Genomic DNA, 6,369 nt, shown 5'->3' on the forward strand with positions numbered 1-6,369 from the left:
TCCTAACCAGAGAAGTGGTCACCTCAGGGTGGGTCTCAGGGTAGACATAAGCCATGCCTGGTGTCCAGCCTAGGCTAAATGACTGGGCTCCAGCTGGTGCCACAAGCAGCAGGTCACGAGCATGCTCTCCTGCTGCAGGAAGACCGCAGCACAGGAGGTGCTGGGGATGGAAGTGCAGACATGCCTGCAGCTGTCAAACAGCACCTCCTACCCCCTTCCTATGCCCCACAGGGCCTGGATGCTGCTCCCAGGGGACCAAGAGCTGTGTAGTCCCAAGCCCAAGCTTACTGATACCCATTACAGCACTGAACAGCAGCAAATGAACTCTGCAGAAGGTACTGAGGCTGCTGCTTAAATCCTAATGGTCTTATCAGCCAGAGACTAGCCCTCCTGCTGCGTTTCCCTCTGTGCTTGGCATTTGCCAGTATTCCCATTAAATCCCCTCTTTCCCTGGTGGAGCCACTGCTCTTGTCACGGCTTTAAGACAACACCAACTCTCTGGCTCCCAGGGCTGGTCCCTGCCCAGAACCACTCAACATTGACCAACAAGCTGTGCTCAGCTCTGGTGCCCTGGCAGCCCCCGATGGCTCCTGTCCTTCCTGGCTCATGAACAGCCAAACCAGCTGGGACAGGCAGGCAGCCACATCTTGTCCTGGCGCTCTCTGGCTCTCTGCCCAGCCATGGCTGTGTTCCTCATCCTCCCTGCCCACCACCCACCACCACCAAGAGCTCAGTAACCCTGCTGCATGTCTCCACAATACATCAGCGAGTCAGCACTGAATAATTGATGCTAAGTGGAGCCTGGAGCGAAGCCAAGCTGAGGGAGGGAGCAAGGCTTTAGGCTGTTTCAGGCTCTGGTCCCAGGATGCAGCAGGGGGAGAGCTGGGTGTGCTGTGCCTGGGAGCTTTGTGCCCCAGCCTGTTTGGCAGAGGCAGTGCCAGAGTTCAGCTGGGCCTGGGAGTCTTCCTCCTCTTTGCCCTGCTGTGCTGCTCGCTTGCTGCTGTGATGCTCACATACATGCTCCTAGTGTGCTGTAAAGGGGTTGTAGCAGCACTGGCTGGAGCAGAGCGAGGGCATGCATAGCACAGGGCATGCTGCCCCCAGCCTCAGCAGCCTTGGCTGGGGCTGGTACCTTGGCTCTGCTAAACCACAGACCCATACTTGATCCACAGAGCAAGGCTCACCTGCCCTACAGGGAACAAAGCTGTGCATTGGGCCAGCCCCATCTGTCTGTCCCAGTTCCCAGCAGTTGCTGGTGGCCAGAATGTTTGCTGTCACACCATCCTCTCAGCAATGCTACCCCTTCCTACAGCACATCATCAAGTATAGAAGAGCACATGGAGAAAATAACAGCCCAGCAGCTGAAAGAAGCATGTCTGACCCCTTCCCAAACCATCTCCCAAATCCTACAACCACAGTGGCCGAGGAAGCCCGCAGGGCATACACCAGCATCCTTCTGGTAGTGAGGCAATCACGCTCACCTAACAGGACGTTGGCATAACAACAGCACAGAAGATAAACCAGAGCTGAAACAACTTGGCCAACACCTCACTAGGAGACACAGTAGCTGGTCCCACCCGAGTGTCCCTACTCACTGGCAGCAGTTAAAAAGGAATCCCAGTGGGGGATGGAGATGGATTTGAAGGCACACACAAAGGCATGAGTCTGAGGGATTGGAGTCACTAAAGCCTGGCTTATTTAGCCCTATTCTTCCCTGCAGTAAAACAGGCTCTTCCTAAGACACAGAGGAAGGTTAACTGTAAGAAACTTCCATCCTTGCTCCAAAACTGGTATGAGGTCCCTGGAGGTATGTGCAGATAGATGGGGTACAATACCACAAGCCCCTGTTTCCAATCACCCCATTAAGAGCCTGGGCCACTCTGGTGCCCTGAAGGCCACTCAGCCCAGCCCCATACCAGAGCCCCACACCCTGGGGCTCACTCAGACAGGCAGTTCCTTGGAGAAGCTGGTTCTTGGGTGGCTTTGCTTACTTTCATGGCTCCTGGTGGAGCCAAGGACAGGTGATACAGAAGTACTGCTCAGGCTGGAAAGGTCTGCAGTAGTGGACTGTACTGTAGTCCAGAAGGGAAACCTGGTCTAATCTGCCTTACCCAACTACACTGCAAGTGAGAAGGATGAGGCCAGCATTTAGCCAGGGCTGCTCTGTAAAACACAGCCTTTCATTCAGCTACCCCCACCTCGCCTCTCAGCACTCCCTCCAGCAATAAGTGACTGTTGCCAGCTCCTGCAAACTCAACCCAGATGCTTGCCAAAGCCTTCAGCAAGCACCATGCACTCGTCTGTCTTGGAGCCACCATCTCTGCTGGCTTAGGAAAATGCTTCTGTGGAAGCCCTCACAGACCAAAAGACATGAGATCTGTTCCAGCATTTAATCAGCATCTTTAAGCACTTGTGATTTTGTCAAGTTGACTCAGCTGTGATGTCTCTGGAGGCCCAGCCCTTCTGTAATAAGGTGTGGGGTGCTTGAATAATGTGGGAGACAAGAGCTTATACATCAGTGGCAAGACATCTGGACCTGACCAGACCAGACCTCCTCAGCTATTCCATCATTTAAGTACAGGTTCAAAGGCCACTCCTCCACTACAGGAGATGCAGCCTCAACAGATGCCTGAAGCCATCTCAGAAGTGGTGTTCACACTTGCCCAAGATCCATGGCACAGCACCAAGTTTAGTCCAGCCTTACCATGACCAGCTGAAGAGATCACAGCAGCCAAACATGAGCTCATGGGCCCAAATATAGCAAAAAGCTTACCTCTGTGGACTTACGCAGCTTCCGGCTATGCAACTAGAGCAGCTCTTCAGAATAACTGCACGTCCTGCTCACCTAAGCTCATGCCACAGACGCGGAACTGAGATGAGCAACAAAATCCTTGTCATAAGGGAAATGATTGCAGTATCTGAAAACCACATCTTCCAGTCCAGGTACTTCTAGAACAAATGTGCCTTACATACCTATGGGGAAAATCAACTCCAAACCCAGAAATTCCTTCTCCAGACCTACATTTACTCTAATGAAACTGTAACCTTGATATTACTTTCAGACTCAAGAAGTTCAGCTAGCAAGCAGAGAACACATCATAAACTCATATACTGACCTCCTGCTGTCATGACCAGCAAGTTGCTATCCCTGTACCCAAATTACCAGCACCAAGTCAACAAGTGAAAACACCAAGTCCAAAGTAACAGCTCTACCTGAGAGAAGTGATATGATCTGGTTTTTGCCTACCCCACAGATCAGATCAGAGCTGATGTAACTTACTGTGCACTGAAGATCTATCGTGATTCTCCTGAAGCCAACCTCCTGGAACAAAGATGCAGTACTACATTAATACAGGATCAGTACATGATTTCAGAGGAAGAGCTGTGGTGTCAAGGTTTTATCACCTCCTTTTGCTCCCAACCTACCTCCAACTTTCAGCATGGACTTGAACATTGACCTGACTTGGGGTTCCTTGTGATCTTCTAATTCCAGCAAAAAGCTAACCAATGGTGCTTCCAGCTCCTGAGGTGGCCACGTTACTGACCAGCACCATTTGACAAAGGGTCCTGGCTGCCTCCCTTCTGCTGGGTGCAATCCACAAAAGGAATGAGATTGGTTTGAAATCTGCCAGACTCAGACCACCACCTATCAGCCAGGCCCTCCTAAGATGTTTGCAGTCTCCAGTTCCAGCTCCTACCTGCCTACTTGATTTCTGAAGTGGTGTCCTGTCATAGCACTGTTCTACCACCTGCACCAAGATGAAAGTGTATCCTGGCTCCTGAAGGACTTTTAGGTCCATCTGCAGAACCCTAGTGACTCCTAGCACATCTACGTCTGCTTTAGCCATACATAAAATAGGACTATAACAAGCTACCCCAGAAAAGAGACACTAAATATCTGGAATCACTTCAAGTGTACAACAGATCAAAGCAGTGAAGTTTTAACTAGACTCTTCCACTGGGAAGAAAAGCCTGTCTGGTGCCTGATGGTGTACTGCTAAACATAGACACTGACTGCTGAACCACTCATCATGAAACAGCTTGACTTCAGCACCCCCCAGTGCAACAGCCATGAAGAGTGGCCCAAGGAAGCAACAGTATTTTGCAACTAGAAAACATTCAAACAAGGTATGTGACTTGACCAGACCCAGAGCTTTCCTGAGCAAGCTGGAAAACCTCACCCTGAGGGGTGCAGAAACCTCTCTTAAAGGGACATGCTTGTACTTTGGCTTCCTGCTCCTGACCAAACTGCTGAAGGACTCTGTATTCTAGCCAGTGCTGCTCTAGCACTCCCTCAACAAGACATGCCAGCTTTTTGCAACTGCAGCTGGTGCCTGCCCTGTGAAGACACCTCGCCCCTGGTACTCCCTGGAGCTCCTCAGCTTGCTTGATCATGGCTCCCAGTCCTTGACTGTGGTTTCTGACTCTCAACCAGAAATAAGAAGATATTCTCAGTGGTTAGAGCCATCCAGAGTTCAGTCCTTGAGAGAGCCCCAAACACAGTGTAACCTCTCCTCTGAAAGCCTCCAGACAGAGCTATCCCATCCTTCACCAAGGGCCCGGTGTAGGATGGGATAAGCTGTATTACAGAAAAATAGCACCAGGTTCCTAGTGCAGTAACTCTACCAAGCAAGGGCCCCCACATCAACCCATTCACTGACTGTTAAGGCTTTTAGTCATCTTCCAGAAGGACAAAATAGCCCTGCCCTCTGCCCTGCCTGCAATTGCACACAAGCTGCCGACTTAGGAACAAAACCCATACTTTCAGGCTTCACACTTGAAACAACTTAGGTCAGGAGGTTTTCTGGAGCCTCTGGTCCAGCCCCACCATGTAACACCAGACTCAGCATCTTCAACACTCCTCCAGCATGAGGAGAGGCGCTGCTGCAAACAGCACACCCAGCTAAAGGCAGGGCAGGTCTTCCCTTGGGTAACATCTCCCTCTTGAGCTGGGATCAGCCCTTCTCCTATAGGAACTGGGTGCCAGTCAGCTGTAGCCAGGGTGGGGGCTGTGCCCCACAGCAGTTCAGAGCAGGCAGGTACAAAAAGCAAGCCATTAGCACAAGTCCTCTCTTGCCCAGGCCAAAAGCATAGGCAGCAACTCCAAGCATCATTGGAGTTTAATTCTGCTGCTTTAATTCTGCTGCTGTCTGGCATGAGAGAGTATGAGGAACAGGACAGGAGGCTGCCTACATGGACGCTGGGAACCCCTGGGTGGGCTGTGGCTTTGTGCTGGGGGTGACCAGGGTTTCTATACCAGTTTTGCTGTGTGAGGCATGTGACTTGCACTGCCCTCGCTGCTCCCAACCCCTGCTGGCTTCAGCTGCCGAACCCAGCGCCTCTTCAGGCCTGGGCTAGCCCATGCAGAATAGCTCCCTGCCACACTCAGCTGGATCACCTTCCCCCTTTGATGCTCTTAATTCTGGATGCCAGCTAAATTAGCCTGTGCAATAGTTTGGGAGAGGGAAAGGCAGTGAGTGCCGAGCCACCTGCTGCACTGAGTGCTATGCCTTGTCTTGGCTCTGCAAGTGAAAGGCACATGGGAGAAGCTGGTCAGACCCCCAGCAGAAATCCCAAAGGAGCAGGGCTGAGCAAAGATGGACTTCCCAACAGATTAGCCCTTATCCAAAACACTCTCACCCACTCTAAACCCAAGGACTGGAAGTCTGAATCCTTTAGTCTTAGTTGTTGAGCAGCCAGACAGCTGCCTGGAGTGCACGAGAGCCCTTCTGCTACATGCTCACCTGTAATTAAGCTGTGCACAGGGCAGACGAGGATTTGCATACCATTATACACTGCTGACAGACTGGAGCAGCCCAAGGCATATGTGCTATGCAGGTGTTAGTGTTAGCTAGGTGCTGGAGGGGAGCAGAAAGGCCTAATTCTACCTCTGGAGCACATAAACATTTGGGAGGTGCTGTGCCAGAATGAGCTGCCTGGAAAAAAAAAAAACATCAAGGAAGCAACAAACTGGCACCAGCTGAGGTCAACCCAGCTCTCAGATCTCCGCCCCAGTGCTTCTTCCCTTCCAGGCATCATGCATCTGAGGCCATAAAAAAAAAATCCCACAAGGACTAGGCCGCACCGAGGACAGGCTGGGACTGGTTGCGTTCTTCCACCCCACCAAAACTTGGGGCCAACAAAGAGTTTCAGGTGGGCTGGGGGGGACAGAGACATGACGATGACTTGCTAGAGACAAGACAAAAACAGCTCTTTCCCTGAAAGATACCCCACCCCAATCGCCTTCACAGTCTACAGCATGGCCTTGGCCCATGGAAAGCAAACAGTGCCCTTCCCTCCCCGCCGTTCCACCAGTGATCCTCACAGAGCTCCAGCAGCTCTGGAAGGAGGACACAGCCATCAAGACGG

This window comes from Phalacrocorax carbo, chromosome 5 (genome assembly GCF_963921805.1).
Source record: "Phalacrocorax carbo chromosome 5, bPhaCar2.1, whole genome shotgun sequence".
Taxonomy (NCBI): domain Eukaryota; kingdom Metazoa; phylum Chordata; class Aves; order Suliformes; family Phalacrocoracidae; genus Phalacrocorax; species Phalacrocorax carbo.